The sequence below is a fragment of the Typopeltis vanoorti genome, chromosome 13 (genome assembly GCF_054136105.1).
Source record: "Typopeltis vanoorti isolate ZY-2024b chromosome 13, IOZ_Tvanoo_1.0, whole genome shotgun sequence".
NCBI classification, from domain to species: Eukaryota; Metazoa; Arthropoda; class Arachnida; order Uropygi; family Thelyphonidae; genus Typopeltis; species Typopeltis vanoorti.
The window spans coordinates 59575819-59601214 of record NC_143561.1 but is presented as its reverse complement, the minus strand read 5'-3'; the positions used below and the strand labels follow the sequence as shown (position 1 = coordinate 59601214).

General features: G+C 36.1%; 1 protein-coding gene across 17 annotated transcripts in view; it reads right to left on the bottom strand.

Moving 5' to 3' along the window:
- Positions 1-25396, bottom strand: part of LOC150100204 (uncharacterized) — a 566343-nt gene that overhangs the window by 447216 nt on the left and 93731 nt on the right. For 14 of the 17 annotated variants that reach the window (XM_090402864.1, XM_090402869.1, XM_090402857.1 and 11 more), the window contains one exon: positions 8294-8465. The exons of the other annotated variants lie outside the window; for them this stretch is intronic. The gene's annotated coding sequence lies outside the window, so the exon portion shown is untranslated. The remainder of the gene's footprint in view (positions 1-8293; positions 8466-25396) is intronic. 17 annotated transcript variants of the gene reach the window in all.

Genomic DNA, 25396 nt, shown 5'->3' with positions numbered 1-25396 from the left:
CAGGCTGTAATCTGAAGAAAAATCTTGTAGACTGGAATGTACAAGATTAACTGTAGAAGTAGGCTGTGCCACAATGGACAGACAAGCAAGTCAAGAGACATGCAAGTCTGAACACATTAAGGGCATGGAGAATGAAAGAAAATACAAATCAGAACTGGCAACACATACAACTGATACTAAATATCCAGTACTAAGGCAACAAACCAGAATGCCCTACATGGATAATAGATTTTTTTTTTTTTCCCCAGAGCAATCAAGGAATCTGGATAGTCTGCAGAGGATCACAAACCAGCAAATACCTTCATAACACATGCATGCTTTCCATTGTTAATTCCATGTTCAAATATTTCATAGTGAACATTAGTTGTATGTAACCTAGTTTTTATTTTAATTTTTAGTTTATTCACTTCTCCTGATGAGAAACATGAATTTCAAAACTATAGCAATTGAGTTGAGTAGAAACTAGTTGAATAATTAATAAACTAATTCAAATTCCGGCTGGTCTATGTGATAAGAATACCAGCAACACAACTGTATTGTCTTCACTCCACATAAGCCTACTCAAAGAAATAATTTACTTACCTTCCAAGCTAAAAAACCTTGCCACCATCAGAAAAGGTGACAATATGAAAGTAATACGAGTAAAGAACACCAGAGAAAAAAGAATGCATGAGCAATCTAGAAAGAAAGTGGACTACCTAATTGTGAACTACTGAAACAAACTGATTCAAATGAATACTGAAAACACCTGAATGACACCTGCAGTGTGAGCGATATCTTTCAAAGGCATGTCAAATGCACTTGAGGCTCAAGCCTCTTTCATTTCAAGAGTACAGAAGCAGCAAACTGTGCTGCAGGCCAGCTGCGAAGCTATTTAGAATACAGGGCCAAATCTATCAGTAACAAAAAATAATCCCACTGCAAGGTCATGGCTGGGAAGATGGTCATTGGAAGTCTGCATAATTGTATATGGGAGGCACATGACAACAAGGAGACTGGTCACTCTCTATCACATCCAAAATATCTTCTCATTACATGCTGCTGCTCTCAGTTACTTCCTAAATAAACCTACTCAAAAACTAACTTCAGCAAAAATGATTCAAATAAAAAATATTAAAAAAATACAAAAAAAAACCTGGTAAAATGGATGGTAAATCATTTTTACATTCACATTACCAACATAAATGGCAAACACTATAACACCCATATACAGTTCAGTTATAAACTTATCAAACCACCTTCTCATCATCCTTCCTTCTGTATACATTCATTCTTGCAAACAGTCTTCTCCAAATTGTTTTCTCCAATGATTACAACCCCAGCTCTTCAAGAAAAACAAAAAAATTCCTTTCCTCTAATCAACTGCCCACATAGCATTGTCTTGTCATAGGTCTCATGTGTGGGACTGATGTATAATATAAAACTTAAACATCTAGATGAGATATCATTATACCCTGCATGATTTCTTTTGCCACCCATGCCATGATACCCAACACCATGATATCTAGCACCTGTGCCATGATATTCAACACTGCATTCCAGAAAATCCTAATTTAGAACCCTCTGCTTCTGACCTCCTATGGCATACATTCAGTAACATTCACTTGGTGTATTTACAACTCTATAAATCCTGAAAACAACTCGCTTCACCTTCTTTAAGCTGAACTTCCTGCTATCAGCTGTCTGAACAGTGTTCTTCCTAAGTGACCTTAATATACACAACTCCAAATGGCTTCCCTTTTCCAGCACAACTGATCAAGCCAGATGTAATGCACAAGTGTCTGCTACAAACAATGACCTAATGCAAATTGTACATCTAACCAAATACCTGATAACACTCTTCATTACACCCAATATACAATCTTTTTGTAACCAGTTCTCCTTCCAGATATACTGCAGAAGTTATTTATCAACTCAAACCACAATCTTTTGCAAGTTTCTTCTCTCCCAGAACACCTTCCCTTAGCCATTCCCACCCTTGCATTCTCAATTAAAAAAGTGGTAAGTGGGATGAACTGGGAAACTTCTACTCTTCTTTTCCATGGTAAGACTACCACTTCCACTTTTCTAAACCAAATACTTGCTCTGAACAAGTCAGAAATTATTTTCACATTTTCACCCAGTATAAAGGTTTTCTTTTCCCAATTCCATCCAAAAATCCTGCCCTTTCCAAGCCATGGTTTAACAAAAGTGTGCAAAAGCAGTCAAAGAAAATAATTCAGCATACCATAGGTGGCTTGCAACAAGCCAGCTTCATGCTCAGCCTATAATGAAGTAAATGATAAATGCAAAAGAACCATCAGCAAATCCCAATATGACTTAAAAGCGAGTAGAAGAGCTGTTGGTGAGTAGAACGCATGTATATACATACATACATATATATATATACACACACTGCAATATATATATATACACACTGCAATATATATATATACACACTGCAATATATATATATACACACTGCAATATATATATATATATATATATATATATATATATATATATATATATATATACACACACACTGCAATATATATATATATATACACACACACACACACACACTGCAATATATATATATATATACACACACACACACTGCAATATATATATATATATATACACACACACACACTGCAATATATATATATATATACACACACACACTGCAATATATATATATATATACACACACACACTGCAATATATATATATACACACACACACACACACACACTGCAATATATATATATATACACACACTGCAATATATATATATATACACACACTGCAATATATATATATATACACACACTGCAATATATATATATATACACACACTGCAATATATATATATATACACACACTGCAATATATATATATATACACACACACACACACTGCAATATATATATATATATATATATATACACACACACACACACACTGCAATATATATATATATATATATATACATACACACACACACACACACTGCAATATATATATATATACACACACACACTGCAATATATATATATATATATATACACACACACACTGCAATATATATATATATATATATACACACACACACTGCAATATATATATATATATATATATACACACACACTGCAATATATATATATATATATATATATATATACACACACACTGCAATATATATATATATATATATATATATATACACACACACTGCAATATATATATATATATATATATATATACACACACACTGCAATATATATATATATATATATATATATATATACACACACACTGCAATATATATATATATATATATATATACACACACACTGCAATATATATATATATATATATATATATACACACACACTGCAATATATATATATATATATATATACACACACACTGCAATATATATATATATATATATATATATATACACACACACTGCAATATATATATATATATATATACACACACACTGCAATATATATATATATATATACACACTGCAATATACAGGGTGTTTGGGATAAATTTGACAGTTTCATAAGGAAAAAGAAAATCTTCTTTGTATCTATTAAATTTAATGAATTGACAAAAAAACATTACAGGCAGAGTTAATTACAATACTATCAACAAGATTTACTCAAAATAACCACCATTAGCATCGATCACAGCTTCAATTCTGCTTCGGAACCTCGAACAAGCTGATGCTACAGTCTCCCTGGGAAGGGCCGCAAAAACTGTTTTAATTTTATCCATTAACTGGGCTTTTGTATTACTGGAAGTGCGATTGGTGTCTTTTTCAACTGCGCCCCATACAAAATAATCCATGGGGTTAAGGTCTGGGGAGTTTGGAGGCCAAACATTTGGACTGGTGAAGTCGTAGAAATTTTCAGACAACCATTTTTGACTTTTCCCAGAGGTGTGGCAAGGGGCCGAATCCTGCTGCCATACATACGGCCTACCATTGGCTACCCTTGTTATCCAGGGCTTGACTACAGTTAGCAACTCCACGAACAAAGCCCGAATTCCAATGCCAGGGTTCTTCAACACCTGTTCCTGCAGATTTGCGAGGAATTCTGCTGTACGAACGCAATCAGATCGTCTGCTAGGGATCTTTCTTCTTGCTACATCCTCGTAGTCACCATTGCAAGTCTCTAGTTCATGCCTGATTGTTTTTACTGTATTCAGGGAGCATTGGGCAGCAGTCGTAATATCCTTATTTTGATGGCGGGCACGAATCATCATGATACAAGTTATTCTCTTCCATGATTCAGGTGGGTTCCAGCTATCCATCCTTTCTGACATCTTGTATATGAATGAAGAAGGGTCCAAACTTTTAAATGAAGAGAAGTGTGTGTTAATACATGTAACTTACGGAAAAATATAATTAATTATAAATATGTCAAATTTATCCCGAACACCCTGTATATATATATATATATATATATATATATATACACACACACTGCAATATATATATATATATATATATATATATATATTACATTACTATATATATTACATCACATGTAATATATTAAATTTAAAAAAACTGTAATAATATTTTATATATATCTCACTCACACATACACTTACTGTTATCTACATGTTCTAATTTCTCACCCTACAGACCTCGGCATCATTTTAAACACTAGATGCTAATCAAAAAAACCCCAATTTCTAAAAACACATCTTTTGTTTTTTTATAAAATGGCTCAAACTAATACAACGTCTTGCAATGGGCTACCAACCAATGCACATCCAGTGATTTCATTACTCTTCCTTATATTAGTCCTATTTCAATAAATCTGGCTAAATGCCATACAGAATATAAAATTAGAAAACAGTATTTAGTCTTTTCATCAACATATGATCACTACTTTGGTCTTCTAAACTCATAGACAACCTTCTAAAATATCCAGGAGTTTATCAACTGTGATGTGATTGCAGAACACTAATTACAGAAAGACTGAGAAATCTACTGAAGAATGCATCAAGAAGTATGTTTGAGATATAGAATAACAAAAGTGACGTACGTTGTGTCACGTTTCTGTTATATTCTGGGAATCTTTGGAAATGTCATTAGCTCTTATGCACTTTAATGTAAATCCTAATATTAATTTAGCTGATCATAACTAGAAAACATTCAGATAAGCACACAAAATGAGACCTCACGAACATGCACAACAATTAATGCATATTCACACAAATTTTAAGTTACCAGAATCCCCACACATAATTCCATATTTGTAGTCACTATGCTAATATTTTACTGCTTGTCTATTAATTCTTTCTTTTATTCCTGAAGAACTCTTATGCAATTAAGACTAAACTAATAGTCACTCTGAAAACTAATTACCTTTTTACTTCTACCTGCTGCTGTCTTAAATTATTTTAGAAAAAATTTAAAAATAAGGTAAACCTACAGTGTAAACATTAGATCACTGAGGAAACTTTGATATGTAACTTTTTACATAAACTGTAAAATGTGTGGATATTCCAGTGATAAATGAAATGAAATTAAGAGATGTTTCAAGACTATCAGGACTTAGAACTGTTCATAACTTTGATAATTGTGTACACTAAGAAAAAATAGCTTTAACTTTAAACTGTAATTAAATATACACTAATGTTGAAATTAAATCTAATGAGGAGTTATGCTTATATGTGCTATTCACAGTGTTCATTATGACCCATTGATAGATTTTTTTTGTTAGAGCTAAATAATATCATAAACAAATTTATTATCTTCACATTAGTTTCTAATCACACATACGTAGCAGGATCAGAGGAAAAGTTTCATATTTCATTGTTAGAAGGGATCAGATCTCAGAATCACCCATAAAAGTTTTGTTAACTTTTGTCAGTTTGTCATTAAATTTAGTATTTGAAAATTAGTATAAAAATTTCATAAAACATAAAACATTTAAAGGAGAAAATGCCACCAAACAAAATTTCTTGCTTGCAAGAATGATAAGAATTAAGAATGGAAGTAGCAATGTTACTATGCCATTTATTAAGCCACTTAGTTTTTTACTAAGCCTTCTTGGTTATAACTCCATTAATGATAGGATACTTTTCTATTAGACTTAAGGCTCAGCCTACCAATGTATCAATTGTGGTAGTTTATGCACTCCCAACATGGATAGGCCTGAAGAAGAGTGAGGAATTCTATGAAAACTTACAAATTGTTTTGAACTGCCTACCAAGGAGAGACATACTTTACATCTTATGGGACTTAAATGTAAAAGTGGGAAAGAGTACGAGAGTTAAGCCGGAGTGTGGCATGTTTGGTCTAAGTGAATGCAACATCCGTGGTGAAAGAATGTTGGAATTTGCCCATGCTAACAGATTAGTTATTACCAATACCTGCTTCCAGAAACATCCATGATGGACCTATACTTGGACATCTAACATTAATAGGTCAAGGCATCAGATTGATTACATCCTGGCTCTCCATATGAAATCCCAGCAGAGTTAAAGCCACAGGAGATGGAGGGATAAGAGTGTTCCATAGACTGATTACAAGGATATGGGACACAGAATCATGGCCTAGAGACTGGAAGAAGTCTGTTTTCATACCACTACATAAAGTAATGGTATGAAAACAGACATGAAAAGTGATATGAAGGTGTGCAAGAACTATAGAACTATTAGTTTAATATCTCATGCAAGCAAAATTTTATTGAAGATCATGCTAAATAGGATTGAGGCCAAAGTTCAGGGAGAGATGCCCGAGGAACAAGCAGGTTTTAGGAATGGTAAGGGCACCAGAGATCAGATCCTTTGCTTTAGACAGATTATGGAAAAATATAATGAATTCAGACTCCCTCTGGTAATGTGTTTCTTAGACTACTCTAAAGTTTTGACTGTGTTGAGCATGTGAAACTGTGGGAAGTAATGAAAAGACTGGGTTTTTCTCAAGACACTATCAGATTGATAGCCAACTTGTACAGGGAGCAAGAAGCCACGGTAAGAACAGGTGTTGGATTGACTGACTGGCTTCAAGTTGGAAAAGAAGTTAGGCAAGGATGTTTACTTTCTCCTTACTTGTTTAATATATATGCAGCATAAAGCATTGGATGAGCTCAGGACAGGAATTAGGATAGGAGGTAGATTGATCAGTAATCTGAGGTATGCTGATGATACAGTACTCCTCTGTAATGACATGGAAGAACTAGGATTAATTCTTGACAAAGTTAACAAGATCAGTGATAACAGAAGACTTCAACTCAATCCTAGCAAAGACAAAGATTATGATTCTCAAAGGAAATACAAAGGAGCCCTTGAGAAACAAGTGTACCTTAATGGAGAAAGAATTGAGGAAGTCAGCAAGTTTGAGTACCTGGGATCCATTATTAATGTGAAGAATTGCTGTTCAGAAGACGTCAGAAGGAGGTTAGGAATGACTAAAACAAGAGTCAGAGACCTGTCTAAAATCTAGAAGGAAGGATCTATCTTCATGGGAATAAAGTTGAGGATTTTGGATGCAGATGTTTTTCCAACAGCGACTTATGGATATGAGACTTGGAACCTAAAGAAGTCAGATAAGAAAAATATCTGCTTCTGAGATGTGGTGTTACAGAAGGCTGTTGAGGATATCATATACTGAAAGGCATAGAAATGAATGGGTGTTGATCAGTAGAACTTTAAGGCTCCTTAAGGATATTGACAGAAGAAAGTTAAAATATTTTGGACACATAGAAAGGATGGAAGGGGGACTTCTCAAAACAGTAATAGAAGGTAAAGTTCCTGGAAAAAGAGGAAGGGGTAGACCATCAAAAAGATGGATGGTGTGTGTAGAGTGACTGATCTTCAGAGAGTTGAGGCCACCAGAAAAACAAACAACAAATGACTACATGGTGAAGCCTGGTGTGGCACATCACCGAGTATCGAAGTGACCATACGGCATCTGTAGATGCCCAGTGAACATATAGATAGATAGTAAGCCATTTGTTAGTTTGATCTAACATACAAAACTAAGTACATGTCATGAAGATGATGTAAGGAGTGTAGTAATAAGCTTAGGGTGGGAGGGGGGGGGGAAGATTTGACATAAATGTCCTACAATTCTAATTTATTAAAGTTCTTAACACATCATTCATATGCAAGCTTTCGAATATGGAAAATTTATTGAACATTTAAAGGTTGTTTCAGTTCTATTAATTAAAGGAATAACAGAAATAAAATTAAAAATTACAGGCCAATATCAATGCTACTGATAGTCTCAAAGATTACTAATATCTTAATTTTAAGAAAATAATTAAATAATTACCTAAACTCCATATCCTTTTACTCCCCTAATCAGATCCAGTTTAAATACAGAAAAAAGTGCTATTGGAATTTCATAAAATAATTTTTACAGTGAGATAAACAGAGGAATGTGTACAGTAGCCATGTTTCTTGATATCTCTAATATATTGGACTGTGTACATCATGATCTACTCCTGAAAATGTACAGATATGATATTAGAGATATTACTAATGATCAGTTTGAATCTAATTTAAATAAGAGAAAACAATATATGAACTGTATCTAATGACTGATTTAAATCCTATTTAAATAAAAATATATATATATCAACTATGATAACTTTAACATGAAGCAAAGATAAAATATATTGTCCCACAAGGCTTGGGGTTATCCTGTTTTTAATATGTTAATGATCTGTATAGAGATGCAACTTATTTTGTAAAATATCACTTGTATGACTTGACTTAATTTCTACTGAACATTGAAACTTCAAAATTGCATTATTACCATAATAATAAAACTAAATAAATGGTTCAACAATAATGGTACTAAAATTAACATTTAGTTTTATTTATACTTCGGCTTAAAAGATAAGCCTCATTATATTATAGAATTGCATAATCAGGGTTCAACAAAAACAGTAAACCACTGGTCTGTAGCAAGTAGATTTTTCCAGCTGGCAAGCAGCTACACACGAGGCTAAATAGAATATTTTTTATTTGATAATAAAAATAAACTTTCTAAAAAAATTTTTTTTAACTTGAAGAAAACACAAAAAATATATTTTCCAAAAATAATTTAGTTTTTAGTTCTTTCAATTCTTATTATTTATTGATACTCTGGGCATAATGCTAACTGAAGTGATATTCCATGGAATGCAATGCAAGTTCAGTGGTATTCAACACTGTAGCTGTGGATTACTCAAAAAAAAAGGGATGGGGGGGGGGGGAGATATGGACCTACATATTGAAAGCAATATGTAGACTGAACTGACACATCGATATTTCATTTTTGGAAAGTAAAACAAGATTTTAATGAACGCTTATTGGACGCCTGAAGTGGCACGAAATACATGTCTGATCTCTTAAACAGGGTTTCAACCAATGATGCAAAATGTACTGTTGCAGGAAATTTTCCCCCCCTTCAAGTATAAAATGTACTGCAGGTTTAGAATCATTTTTGTGGAAGGTATTCACACATACACACAAAGACTGCATTAAAAATTTGTTAAGACAGCATTTTTAAGATGCTTAATTCATTAGTTAGTTCATGGTTTAACTCCTCAATGTAATACATAAAACATATTGAGGTTTATATTAGTGCAATATTCCTTAAGAATTCTGAAACAGAACAATTATAGCTCTATTCTATACAATTTGATTTATCTGCATACTACTGATTATTTGTATACAACTTTAGAAAAGTTGAAATACAGAAAGTATTTTTATACTTATAAAGTATTTATAAGAAACAATGTAGAAAATGTTCCTGAATATAATGTAGATTTATTTGCACTATAGCAAAAACTTAAAATTTGGGAATGGGATCTTGGGTGATCCCAATCCCCCCCCCCCCCCCATGGCAAGTGGAATTTTTCTTTAGTTGCCTATGGTCTCAGTTTGATTGGTATTTTCTAAAACAAATAAAGCAATATTTTATAAACCATTTGAATATATTTTATTTAAGGGTGAGTGCCAGTTGTGTCAAGAGAAATTAGTACATGTTAGTAAAGTAAACAAACTGGAAAATGTTAATGACGAACGTGTAGCAGTGGGGGGGGGGGGGGGGGGTCAGGAGAATGAAGTGGACCTCAATAAGGAAACAGCATATTTGCATGTTATCCTTCACAGGACAAAGTGCAAAACTGAAAAACTCAGAAACATCTCAAGAGATTAGAAAAGCTGAGAAGAGATCTGAGGTAAGAATTAAGATCACATGAATAAATATGAGAAACAGAGTAAGGAGAACATTTTTTATGGAGATTCTATGAAGAGGAGTACTTAAGTGTGACTTCCGTGGTGCAAAAATTAATACCACTGATGCCATCAGGATGCAAAAAGGTAAGGTGAAAGAATTAATTGTCTCATTTGCACTAATGACCTGAGAGATGAGAAGTATTCTATGAGAGAAGATGTGAAGTTACTGAACAGAGCAAAACAGAAGAGCAAAGAGGGTGAAGATTCTAAACCTCCTGCCAAGCTTAGCAAAATGAGGAGAGGGGGGGGGGAATTAACAGCAAAGGATTCAATAAGCAGGTTGTGCAGAAGAAATTATATAGGGTTTATGGACCAATGAGGGACAGAAGGAATTTGTATAATGCTGACAGGCTACACTTAAATGGTTTCGGTGTTAGGTTCTAGAAAGCTTTGTATAACAAAAGTAAGGAAGCACAGTCACAAAGGCTAAGGCAATTAAAATGTTTGAAGGCAACTACAATACAAGTATGAGAATAGCCAACAAGTAAAGAATATTGTTGCTTGAGAAACCAGATTCAGGCAATTCAGGAAGTAAAAGGTAGCTGAGAGGGGGGGGGATCTAATGAGATGCTACATTTTCTATATAGAGTGGAACCTAGGTTGTTGAACGACTCTTTTCTCGAACAATTTAGTTCCCGAACTTATTTTCCATACAAAAAACGCCCCGGTTTCCGAATAGGCGAACCGGCAACCACATGCTCTGCGTGCTGAGCTGTAAGGCAGGAAAGCGTCAGTTATGCGGCAGCCTTCATTCAGTGCAGACACCTGCTCAAATTTGCAGTGAGTTTTCTCTATTTTCTTTGTGTTTTGTTGGTTTTTTTTTCATAAATTATTAATTAAGCCACCATGGGGCCAGAGAAGAATAGTGACAGCAGAAAAGCGAAAAAAAAAAAGTTGTTAGAACCACGATAGAGATGAAAAAAGAAATCATATCCAAACATGAAAATGGCATTCGTTTTCGAATCTTGCTATGCAGTTCGGTATGGCGAAATCAACAATCTGTACAATACTCAAAAATAAATAGGCGATCAAAAGAGCTGATGTTGCAAGAGGAGTGAAAGTTCTTACTAAACAAAGATAGCAGATGATTGAAGAAGTGGAAAAATTGTTGCTAATTTGGATAAACGAGAAAGTTAGCTGGTGATAGTGTTCCTGAGGCTATAATTTGTGAAAAGGTGAGGCGAATACATGACCTGTTAGAGAAAAACCCTGGTACGAGTGCTGATACTGATATGTTCAAAGCTAGCAGAAGGTGGTTCAAGAAATTTAAGAGGAGAAGCGGCATACATAGTGTGGTTAGGCATGGGGGAGGCTGCGAGTTTGAACCCAGAAGCTGCTGAGAAATATGTGCAAGAATTTCGTGACTATGTAAAGGCTGAGGGTTTTCTTACCCAACAAGTGTTCAACTGTGATGAAACCGCCTATTTTGGATTGGTTGGTTGGTTTATAGTTTATCTGGCACAAAAACTACAATGGTCATACTGTGCCATACTAAAGGTTACAACATTAGCATTTACAGAAAATTGTTAACAATATGTCTGTACAAGAATCTAGTTTCATAAATCAGCATCTCTAGGTAAACAGAACTGTTGCAGGTCAGAGGTTATTACAGTAGTGCAAAAATAGTTAACAATATAAGTTAATACATAATATATGAAACACTAAGCCAAGGAATGCTGTATCTACATATATGTAAAATTATAACAGATGCCTTTATAGTAGCACAAAAATAGGCAAAAAGGGATTATTATACAATATGCATGGATGAAAATTAAATTTAGCAATGCAGTAGAAACGGAATTTAGGATACATATAAACAGAATTACTAGAAAGTACACAAACAGGTAAGATGTCCTACAGCACTACATGATTATTCGAAAAATAAAGTAGTAAATAAGATGCATACACAAAATGTATGTTAAGTGATGCAGTATCTACATATAAACAAAATTACTGCAGAGGTTTTCAGCAGTACATAAATAGATAACTATAGGTTAACATATGTGTATATACAAAACAAGTCAAGGAAAGCAGTGTCTACATCTAGTAATATTACAACAAACATTATTACACTAATACTTAGAGTCAGAAAGGAATTATTATACAGCATTGATGGATAAAATTTAAATTTAGCATTATGGTATTTACATATTAACAAAATTACAGCAGGGTGATACAAATATACAAGATCAAGCCCCATGGTAATACATAATTGGTCAGATTTAACCTAATGAATAATACATAGGTATAAAAGTTAAGTTAAGCAAAAAAAAATATTTACAATATGTGTTTGTACAAATTAATTCTTTCTAAAAAATTAAAAACATCATGCAATTTGCCTGAGTCTGCTAGCATTTCCCTGAGTGTATATGGCTTGGTTAGATAGGTGAAAATTTCATTCCTCTCTCGTGTAAATTTTTAACAATCTACCAGAATATGATGAATAGTGAGATGTGTGCTGCATTTTTCACATATGGGAGAGTCATCAGCTCTCAGTAAATGAGAATGCGTAAGGTGACTGTGACTTATGCAGAGCCTAGCAAGGACAACCTCCTCCCTTCTCTTTGTACGTTGACTAGAATGCCAGTGTTTAATTTCAGGTTTAATGTTATATAATTTGTTTGTTGATGTTTATTGCCATGTGAAAACTCCCACTGAGCAATTAGCTTTGATCTGATAAGTTGTCTGTAGTCTGTATATGGAACTGTCAAATAGTATGTGGAGAAGGCATGGGCTGATTTAGCAGCTGCATCTGCAGCCTGATTTCCTTTGATTCCGATGTGGCTGGGAATCCAGCAGAACTGAACATCGAAATTAAGGATTTTCATTTTGTGAAGCAGGTGTAGTACTTCATAAAGTACTGGATGAGGATTATACATAGGAGAGGAGATAGCGTGTAACGAGCTCAATGAGTCTGTATAAATTATACACTTTTGGTAGCAGTTTTCTTTTATATGCACAAGTGCAAGCTGAATGGCATATTACTCTGCTGTATAATTACTGCAGTCAGGTGGGATCTGATTTGAGATAAAAAGTCAGGAACCACAGCAGCACAGCCAACAGAGATGTTAGTTCTTGAACCATCAGTATAGATGGGTAAGAAATCAGCATGTGCTGCTCTGTGTGCATTAAACAATTGCAGGTAAATGGATGATGGGGTATAAGATTTCTGTAGCTGACAAAGTGAGTGGTTGCAGGATGGTGTGCAAACATCCATGGAGAAATGCTATTTTGTTCGGTGTAGCTAATGTTGTCAACATTTATACTAATAGCTTGCACAATTTCCTTAAACCAAAAGGATGTATAACAGTTTGATGTGTGTGATATGATAAAGAAAAGATACTATTCCATGTAGGGTGATCTGGGAGAGATTTTATTTTTAGGGCGTAATTAAGAGAACTGTTTCCGTCGAAGTGATAGAGCCGGTTCATTTGCTTCTACATAGAGACTTAGAGTGGGTGAGGTGCGAAAGGCACCAGTAGCTATCCGTATACCCTGATGATGGATGGAATCCAACCATCGTAGGTTACTCTGTCTTGCCGAACCATAGACTTGGGATCCATAATCCAGCTTTGAACAGATTCTAAGATTCAGTATAGATGGGTAAGAAATCAATGAGTCTGTATAAATTATACACTTTTGGTAGCCGTTTTCTTTTATATGCACAAGTGCAAGCTGAATGGCATGTAACTCTGCTGTATAATTACTTATTGATGTAGTATTTAAAACTTATTGATGTAGTATTTATAAACTACATCAATAAGTGCACGATAAAGATGGAACAATGAAGCTCAATCAGCACCCCACCCAGTAGAGGATAGAGTGCGAAGCAGGTTCAAAGTTCTTTTGCACTTTTCTCTTAGTTGACGAATGTAAGTGTGCTAGAAATGTGAGTTTTCTGTCAAAAATGAGTCCCAAGAACTTGGTTTCTGTAGTTACTGGAATAACAGTAGGTCCCATTCTTAGTTCAGGATCTGGGTGATGAGCGTGTTTTCGACAGAAGTGTACATAGACACTTTTTTTCGGTTGAAAACTTAAACCCTTTATTAAGAGCCCACAGAGAGAGACATGATCAATTGCTTGCTGAAGTTGTCTTTCAATTACCCTCATGTTACGTGAGTGACAGTAGATTGTGAAGTCATCAACATATAGTGCATTGTCTACAGTGGGTGGAAGCTGTTCAATGACTGAATTGATTTTAATAGCAAAAAGGATTACACTTAAGACAGAGCCTTGGGGAACACCTTGTTCTTGAAGGTTGAGATAGCATACTTCCCACTCTGACTTGGAAAGTTCGCCTGGACAGAAAGCTTTTAATAAATATAGGGAGGTGTCCTTTGAGACCTAGATTATAGAGGTCTTTTAATATGCCATATCTCCAGGTTGTGCCAAAAGCTTTTTCCATGTCAAAATAAACAGAGACAAGATGTTCTCGCTTCAGAAATGCATCTCTTATACAAGTTTCTAACCGAACTAAATGGTCTAGAGTTGATAGATGTCTACGGAAACGACATTGTGTATTGGAAAGAAGACTGTTGCTTTCTAAATACCAGAGAAGTCTGGCATTAACTATTTTCTCTAGTATCTTACAAAGACAGCTGGTCAGAGCAATGGGTCGATTATTTGCTTGTGTTGGATCTTTTCCTGGTTTTGGGATAGCATTGACAATTGACTTATACCAAGAATTTGGAAAATCTTCCTCTGCAAGGATTCTATTGTATAATAAGAGAAGAAGATCCATAGAAGATGATGATAGATGTTTTATCATTTCATAATGGATGTCATCAGGTCCTACTCCACTAAGGTGAGATTGTAGGAGCTCTTTTTAGTTCCTCCTTGACAAATGGCTGATTATATGGCTGAAGAATGTTGGTAAAAAAATTAAGCCTTTGTTTCTCTTGCTGCTCTTTCAGTATTAAAAATTCCGGAGAATATGAAGCTGTTGCTGAGATTTTAGCAAACGTTTCTCCCAAAGTATTTGCAATAGCTTTGGGAAAGCAAGAACACTTCCATTATAGTCTAAGGTGGACAAACAATGTGTACTATATCTGCCTTTCATTTTCCAGATTTTATCCCATACAATTTTTGGACTGGTCATTTGATTAATTGATGTAGTAAATTGGATCCATGATTTTTTTTGACTCTGACATCTTACAAAATGTGCTTTGGCTCGAACACACTTGAAAGTTATTAAATTTGATGTGGTGGGGTATCTACGAAGTATGCTCCATGCTCTGTGATGATCTTTTTTGGCTGCCTGACATTCTGCATTCCACCAAGGCTTTGGATAGACTGGAAATCAAGATGATGTTTTTGGGATGGAGGTTGTTGCTGCCTGGACAATGCATTCTGTTATATATTTTACAGCTTCATTGATAGGTGTTTGACTGATGGCATCAGCATTAGATTTTGCAAGATGAGAGAAAGTGTTCCAGTCAGCCTGGTCCATTTTCCATATAGGTATTCGTGAGTGAACATGGTTCCTGTGAAGACATTGTACAAAGAACAGGAAAGTGATCACTTCCATATATGTTCTCTTCAACGTCCCACATGAGCAGTGGAAGAATGGAAGTGGAACAGATTGTAAGATCAATTGCAGAATATGAGTGGGTAGGCATATGGAAGAAAGTATTGAGTTTATTATTTAGAAGGGAAAGGTTATTATTATCAAGAATTTTTTGCGATCGTAAAGTTCAGATATGGTGAAATTATCAAATGGTGAAATAGACATACACGTTTGAGTTGCTGTTGGCACTTTTTTAATTGTTATTTTTTCAGCACAAGAGGATCGTAGAACAGGTGTAATGGTGGCTAGCTTTCTTTTTGCATCCTGATATGTTATGTTTTGTTCTGTTTTTATATCTCTTTTTCATCTTTCCATTTCTGACATGCATGAGAGTATGCTGGATGATCTCCCTGAGAGTTGACACATTTAGCTTTTTTTTCGACAGCAAGATTTATTTTCATGTTCTTTACTACCACATGTGGTTCTACTACCAGCAAACTGGTAGTAGAACCACGACAGGCAGTTTGGGCATGTCCATATCTTTGACATTTAAAGCATCTCAGCGGGTTAGGGATGTACATTCTAACAGGACAACTGAGATACCCTGCTTTTACAATGTCAGAGGCCTAGGTGTATCAAGAGTAAGGATGATGTTCTTGGTTGAGACCATCCCTGCGTATCAGGATACGCCTCACACCCGTCACTCCTTGATCTTTAAGCTCTGAACATATCTCCTCATCAGGAACCTCAAGGAGAACCCATTCTGATATCACTCCTCTACTGGAATTGAGTGTTCTGTGAGGTGTTACTGCAATTTGGATTCCACCCATTGTTGTTGCTCTCAGTAGTTTCTCAGAATGTTGTTTGCACTTTGTTTCCATGAGGATATCACCAGAACGCAATTTCTTGACAGGTCCTGCCAGTCCTTCTAAACTTTTTTGGATAAAGAAGGGTGACATTTTCCCAATTGGTTTTTCACCTGTTGCATGAATGAATAAAAAGGTTGGTACATTTTTGTTAGTATCCGATATCTTTTGTTTCTTCCTTCTGTTTCCATATGCTGTGTCTATATTATTAGTACTTGGTTGGGACTTTGTTAGGGTCCCTGAAACATGTGAGCATGAAGAATTCATATTTAAGGAATTTTTAATTCAGTGCCAGAGCTCCCCACCCACCACGGAGCCACACATGGACGCCCACTACCCGGCAAGCAAAGACTGCGCTCAGGAGTGGAAGCCAGGGCTATCCTGGACGTTATACCGGCACTGCAGCAGGTCTAGGATCCCGACCCCGGACCATGGGGGTGAGAGACTTACTGCAACATCATTGACCCTTGCAGGCAAGCCCACTAGCCGAATGATCCTGGCTGGGCCATCCAGGACCACCCGTCTTGCCGAAGCAGGGGCCAAAGTAGTGCAAGACTACCAGGATCCCCCTTTCCGGATGTCCACGGGTCGCACCACACGGCAGCAGGGCGTTGGATCCCAGTGATGGTGGTCTGGAAAAAGGATAGTGAAAAAGACTCAGGAGAAGTAGAGCAAAGAATACGGGAAGAAAAGTAAAGAAAAAGTGGAAGAATGAAAAGGGCCAGTACCATCACTGGGAGGTCCCCTCCACCACGAACAGGTGCCGCTGGAGGGGCCTATTTTGGAAAAAATTGTCAAAGAGGACCTACATCACTAAGGAGGAAAAAGCATTGCCAGGACACAAGCCAATGAAGGATAGGCTGACTCTTTTGCTATGTGGAAATGCAAGTGGGGACTTCAAGGTCAAGCCATTGCTTGTGTACCACTCTGAGAATCTGAGGGTGTTTAAGAAAAATAACGTGATGAAAAGTAAATTGTCTGTCATGTGGAGGGCTAATAGTAGGGCTTGGGTAACCAGGCAATTGTTTATTGAGTGGATCCATGAAGTCTTTGTCCCAAGTGTGAGAAAATACCTTCGAGAAAAAAATTTGCCAATTAAATGCCTTCTTGTGATGGACAATGCTCCTGCTCACCCTCCAGGCTTGGAAGACGAGTCAGTGGAGGAGTCTGATTTTATCACAGTGAAGTTCCTGCCCCCAACACAACTTCTCTAATTCAGCCCATGGACCAGCAGGTCATTTTGAACTTTAAGAAACTCTACACCAAAGCACTGTTTCAAAGGTGTTTCGAAGTGACCTCTGACACAGAATTAACACTCAGAGAATTCTGGAAAAATCACTTCAACATCCTTCATTGCTTAAGTATCCTTGACAAAGCCTGGGCACAAGTGACTTACAGGACCATGAACTCAGCCTGGAGGAAATTGTGGCCAGACTGTGTAGCAGACAGAGACATTGAGGCCGAGCATGTTGCTCTTGTAGATGATATTGTGTCTCTGGGCAAAAGCATGGGCTTGGAAGCTGACAATGCTGATGTGGAGGAGTTAGTGTTTGAGGAACACTAACTTGTTGAGGAACCCATGATAAAGTGAAGTGATATCAGCAATGGAACAGCTGTCAAAAGGAAAAGCTCCTGCAGTTGATGGACTGTCAGTAGAATTATTGAGAGCAACTGGGGATGAAGTAGTGAATATATTAACTGAAATCTGTCAAAAGGTATGGAAAAAATATACTGGCCTTTCATCTTATTTTAGATGAAAATATAAATTTTCATCTAAAAAAAATCCTAGAGATTGTACGAATTACAGAACCATCACTTAAATTTCATATGCAAATAAAGTTATGCTGAAAGTGATCCAACAAAGGCTGACCCTATTATTATTATCAACAAACCTCCATGGAGTCAAGAGACTCATCATGGGAGGTCCCACTCTCACATGCACAGCTTAAATGCAATTTGCATTCTCTCAATCTATCCTCATATTCCACATTCCAGAGACCAACTTAGTCAATCATCTCTAGACTTTCTCCAACATCTAACCATCCTTTTGAAAACCTACCAACCAAATCTGTGCACAGCAATCCATATGTGGCCTGATTCTAGACGTTGTACATTGTCTTGTACAATGGAATCAAAACATTTTCACTTCTACACATCAGTGTTCTCCGCATCATTCCCATAATCTGCTGTGTAATCCTCACAATTTTAGCAAAATGTCCACGAAATTTCAAGCCCCTATCCACCACAACTCCCAAATCTTTCATCTCCTCCGCCTCTTCAAAATATCCCCACCAATCCTATACTCTGCTTCCTAAATTTTAAAACCTTACATTTTGCAACATTAAACTGACATCCCCACCCACTTACACATTCACACAATCTATTTAGGTCCTGATCCTCTTGCAAAGCTACAACATCTGCTCTAGTTCTCATAGCTCTTCTCAGCTTTGCACCATCTGAAAACAACTGTATATCACCATTTAAGCCCTTTCCAATGTCATTTACATACAAATTAAACAACAATGGCCCAAATCAGACCCTTGGGACCTTTCTTTCAGTGTTACACGGTGATCAGCATTCATTTTAGAAATTATGGACTTTACAACCGTGTTATAAATAACTCTTAATATCACGAAGTTTCGATCTTCATATTAAGATCATCATCTGGAGCATATACAAATATACAGAAAAGCTAAGTTACATTACATACAGAAAGCTAAAGAAACAATGAATTGATCACAAGTTATTATAGTAGCATGACTTCTAGAGAAAAAATAATAATTAATTATTTATAAACTACATCAAGCTAAATTCTATTTATGATAACATGAATAAACATTCTTTCTTACAGAGTTTTCTTTCAGTAACAATGATGTCCCATTTTTAGCATTACAATCGTTATTTTTGATTTAGGATCCTGGATTTTCACATTAGTCCTGTTTATAGTTGCTCTTAGAGAGGAAGGTTCTGTGGGTCGAATATACGCCTTCCATATGTTTGGGATTTTTAGACCATCATTATTGTTCAGATTGGGGTGGTTGGTAATGTCAGGATATTAAAAGAGTTATTTATAACATGGTTGTAAAGTCCATAATTTCTAAAATGAAGACTCTTGGGACACACCACTAGTGACTTTTCTCTTCTGGGATATCACTATTCCCATATTCCCATACAAATCACACAGCCAATCTCCAATCCAATGCAGTAATTTACTATCCAACCTCATCTGTTCCAATTTAACTACTAGTTTGTCATGTGGCAATTTATCAAAAGTCTTCACAAAATCTGAATATAATGAATCTAAACTTAAATATATCATCATCATCAGGTTCCTGACATGTACCCTCCAGGGGTGTACAGGATATGATAGTACTACATGAAAAATTTACATCTTTACTAACTTCCTATCTACAATTTTCCTCCAAATCAGTCTGTTACTTGTCAAGACTCCAACATTACCAGATCTTATATTTCTATTGTCTAAGGCACTTTGTACCGTATCAATCAACCTATATCTTGGACTTCCTCTGGGTCGTTTTCCTGCCAACCTGGCAGAGAACACTTGTTTTGCTAATCTTTCCTCGCCCATTCTGTTTAAATGACCATCCCACCTGAGATTAGCTCGGCTAACACATTCCTGGATGCTGACAATGTCAAGTTCTTTCCTAATATGCTCATTTTTAATATGATATTGTCATTGATGCCATCTGTTCATGCCTCCCAGGATTCTCATATCTGTGGTCTCTAGTCTTTGGTCAAGTGTTTTACTTCTGACCCAGTTCTCAGATCCATAAGTTAAAACTGGTTTGAACACTGTCTTGTATACAGATTCCGACTAATTTCTCTCTTATTCCATATGAATTTATTCAATTGACTTCTTAGTATACCAGCTTTATTGATTCTGTTGTCTATTTCCATATTTAATTTACCATCTTCACTAAAAATCGTGCCTAAGTAGAGGTGAAATGCTTTACTTGTTCCACAGGTTCTCAGTTCACAATGCAGTTGACATTTTCAATGATTCTGACTATTTTCACTGTCTTGGTCTTTTTATTGCTGACCTTCATACCATATCTATTACTACAGTTATTCATTTTAGTCAAGGAATCTTGCAGACTCATAGCGGATTTATTGATAAGTATAACATCGTCCACATAAAGCAACGAGCTGACATTGACATCTCAAATTTTGATATCATGTTTAATACCACTTTCCTTCATAACATGATCCATATAGATAATGAATAACAGAGAGGTTAATGTACATCCTTGTCTCACACCAGATTTAACATTAAACCATCTTCTGTACTTCCTTCAATTCTAACTGCTGACTTACAACTCAAATAAAGACTAAGTATTGCTTGATATAATGCCCCACTTACACCATATAACTGTAGCATATTGAATAGCTTCTCTCTTGGCACCTTGTCATATGCCTTTTCCAGATGGACAAAACTTAAATATAGATCTTTGTTATATTCCCATGATTTCTCAACTAACTGTCGTAAAGTGAAGATCTGATCGTCACAGTCTCTATTCGGCGTGAATCCAGCTTGTTCTTCACCAAGCTTTTCTTCCACAATTCTTCTCAATCGTTTCTCAAGTATACTTGCATAAATCTTACCAGGAACACTCAGTAGGGAAATACCTCTGTAATTCTAACATTCAGTTTGATTTCCATTTTTATATATGGGTACTATGAGAGCTCTACTCCAATCATCGGGAATTTGTCCCTCTGTCCAGGCCTTCTGAACTATGCACTGCAGCCACAGGAAGACTTTTATACCACCATACTTCATCATTTCTGGTCGGATATCATCTACTCCTGCTGCCTTTCTATATTTTACACTTTGATGGCTTCTTCTACTTCAAGTATTGATATGTATTCCTGACTGTATGCCTGTGGAGTGTTTTTTACCACTGTGCTATCACTGCTTGTTTCATTTAGCAATTTCTCGAAGTAATTACTCCATACTTCAAGGATATCTTTTTCTCCGATTTTCATGTCACCTTTATCATCTCTCTAACTCCTTTTACAGTACTCTGTCCTCCATTTCTAAGCTTCTTCAACAACCTCCAAAATATTTTGCCACCTTCTTGATATTTATTTTCTATGTTCTTGCCAAAGTCTTCCCATGACTTTTGTTTAGCTAGTTTTACACAGTGTTTAGCTTTCTTACATTTGTCTCTGTATTCTCAGTTGACTTATTTGCCAGGAACTTTTGATATGCTTTCTTCTTTTCCTTCAATGCCTCTTTTACTTCCTGTGTCCACCATGGAATTCTGATTTTTCTATCCTTGCAGACAACCTCAGCACATGCCTCTCTCTCTCTGGCTGAATCAATCAACATTTTCATCAAGGCTTGCCACTGAATCTCTAAAGTTTGGTTCCTGTTCTCAAACGCTTTCATTTTTTCTTCAATAATCTTTGTGTATTTTAGTCTGCAGTTCACATCTGAGAGCTACTCAACTTTTATTCACTTTCAAACTTTCTTACATGTTATTCTTTTGAATATGAAATTCAATTTTATCCTGCTCAAGACTAAATAGTGATCACTTCCAATTTCAAATCCTCTGTACACTCTGGTGTCCTGCACCAGGGAGAAAACATCACTATGAACAATAACATAGTCAATGAGACTTTTATTTCTTGCCTCTTCTCTCCATGTGAATTTGTGCACATTTTTATGTTGGAACATAGTGTTAGTAATAACCAGTCCATGTCCTGAGCAGAAATCCAACAAATATTTACCATTATTATTAGCTTTGCTCTTTTCTCCAAATTTTCCCAATATATTTTTGTATGTCTGACAATCATTTCCTACTCTGCTATTTAGATCCCCAACAATGACCAACTTTTCCTTTTTCATTGTGTCAGATGTTTTCTCTAAATCCTCAAAAAATTCCTCCACTTCTACCTTAGTAGAACCTTCTGTGGGACCATAGGCACAAATAAGTCTCATTGTCCAGTTCCCCATTCTGATATTAGACCACATCACTCTACTTGAGACTGCCTGCCATCCAAGAAGATTAGCCTCGTATTTTGTGTTGAATACTATGGCTACTCCTTCTTTACCTTGATTGTCATTGCCTGAATATAACATTTTGTATTTATTGCTCAGAAAGATCTCACCAGTTTTTGTCTTTTTTGTTTCAGTCACCCCTATTATGTCGATCAGGTACTTATCTAATTCCTCAGCTAGCTCCATTTCTTTGCCATTCAGGCTTCTTATGTTGATAGTACCGATCTTTAACTCTGGTGATGTTGAGTTGGGGTGTTTTTTCAGATTTGTTCTAGTAGCTGACTTTTCGCTGTTCACCCTGGTTCCCTGTTGAAAACAATGGAGGCCTTGTTTAACTGGACGATGCCAGAGCCGGCATGAAATTTTGTCATGTACCATCATTTTGTAATTTGGTTTAAGCCAATAAGAATTACAATTTTGTCACTAAATCCCAAATTGACAGCCCATCCTCATTCGTTCATTATCCAGGTAGATACCCAAAGGTGCACCACGAGAAGGTGAGGATTGGACATTAGGTCAGAAGCCCTGGTCGGTTCTCTGCATTCCTTTAAAGGCTATGTGGAGGTCTCCTCTCAGTTATACAGCTTTGACTCTTAAGCATCCCAAAGCCTCAAAAAATTCCTCCACTTCTACCTTAGTAGCACCTTCTGTGGGACTATAGGCACAAAATAAGTCTCAGTGTCTAGTTTCCCATTCTGATATTTGTCCACATCACTCTACTTGTTGTCGCTTGCCATTCAAGAAGACTAGCCTCATATTTTGTGTTCAGTACTATAGCTATACCTTCTTTTCCTGTTTTACATTGCCTGAATATAGCATTTTGTATTTATTGCTCAGAAAAATCTTACCAGTTTTTGTCTTTTTTTGTTTCAGTCATCCCTATTATCACGATCTGGTACTTATCCAACTGCTCAGCTAGCTCTATTTCTTTGCCATTCAGGGTTCTTATGTTGATAGTACTGATCCTGAACTCTGGTGATGTTGTGTTGGGGTAAGCTTTAGGATTTGTTCCAGTAACTGACTTTTCGCTGTTTGCCCTGGTTTCCTGGAGAAAACAACAGGGGCCTTGATTAACTGGGCGACGTCCCAGCCGGCATGAAACTCTGTCATGTTGTACCATCATTTGAAATTTTTATTTAAGCCGATAAGAATACAATTTGGTCAGCTAAATCCCAAATTGCCAGCCCACCCTTGTCCGTTCAGTATCTAGGTAGATACCTAACAGGGTGCACCACGAGAAGGTGAGGATTGGACATTAGGTCAGAAGCCCTGGTCGGTTCTCCACATTCCTTTGAAGGCTATGTGGTGGTCTCCTCTCAGTTATATAGCTTTCATTCTTAAGGTTTATCAAATGAAAGGGAGGAGTGTAATGTGTGCTGTCATCTGCAAAACTGTGTATTGGGTTGGGGGGGGTTGGGGGCAACTGAAGTAGGTCATTAAGGAACCATCCACCACCACAAAGTGTGCATCCAAACAGAAAGCTGCAATACAACTGCAGAAGTTCTGAGACAGACGAAATGATGGAAGTTTGCTTAGTAAGCCTTTGTGCCAGACCTCGTCAAAAACTCCATAGATATCAAGTGCAACCAAATTGAGATTCACCAAACTTCTCCATGACATTTGTCCAGAGATGGATGATATATGTAAGTAGCTCTACTGTTGATCAGTGGGGATGGAATCCACCATACTGGTGGTCATTTATTAGCTGAGTGCTTGTGAGGTAGTTGGGAAATGATGGTTCTCTCTATTATTTCAGATACAAATGAGGTGAGCGAGATGGGATGGTAGTTGAGAGCAATGATTTGTCACCTTTCTTGGGAATGAGTGGCCAATTTCCAGGCTATGGGACAGATACCAGTGGAGTAAGAGAGTATATATACAAGTGACATAGGATAAGAGTCAGTTCTGGTGCACAAACCTTCAGGACAATTGGAGGAATGACATTCATAGCCAAGAGACTGTTTTTGTGTAATTTGGACAATATTCTTCTGATCTCTTTCTGGAAAAAGGATATATGGAGCATTGTATATTGAGCATCTGGAATGGTTGGGGATCATTTATCACTGTCAATTATGCAGCATAGGAGGCAAAGTGTGAAGCCAGGAGATTGGCTTATTCTGTGGGTGGTGATGCAATAGAGCAGTGGTCGCGAACCTTTTTATGTGTGCGTGTGTCATAAATTTAGTTATAAATTTATAATATATTTATTTATATTTTATAATTATTTATAATTTTATAAATATTTTATTTTATTTATAATATTTATATATAAATTTGTTATTCAATGTAAAATTGATTTTCATTATGTTGGGTTTGAAAAGAAAAAAAAAAACAATAGTGAGAAAAATATTTATGCATTGTAATTCACCATCGAAGTTGGCTGAGCAAGGGAAGCAGCAGGATGTCAACTTGTCTACAAAACCCTGACAAGTTGACATCACGATTTACTTGAAAATAACTCACCCTCACGTATAACTGGCACTCTTGATTTTGCTTTATGAAAAAATACATTAAAAAATGTTGCATATGCCTCGCACATGAAAAATGCTTAAAGATGTTCATGCTGAGGCGATAGTAACTCGCTCCCTGCAGTTAACAACACGCCCTCCCCAACAGCCATTATACTGCAGATGCAAGAAAAACAAGTATTTTTATTGTATCCCTGATTAAGATATGGAGGGTTTTGCAGTCTGTGTAATATATTTCTCAACAAATAGTGCAATTAGAAACAGTTGGAATAAAAACAACGCTAAC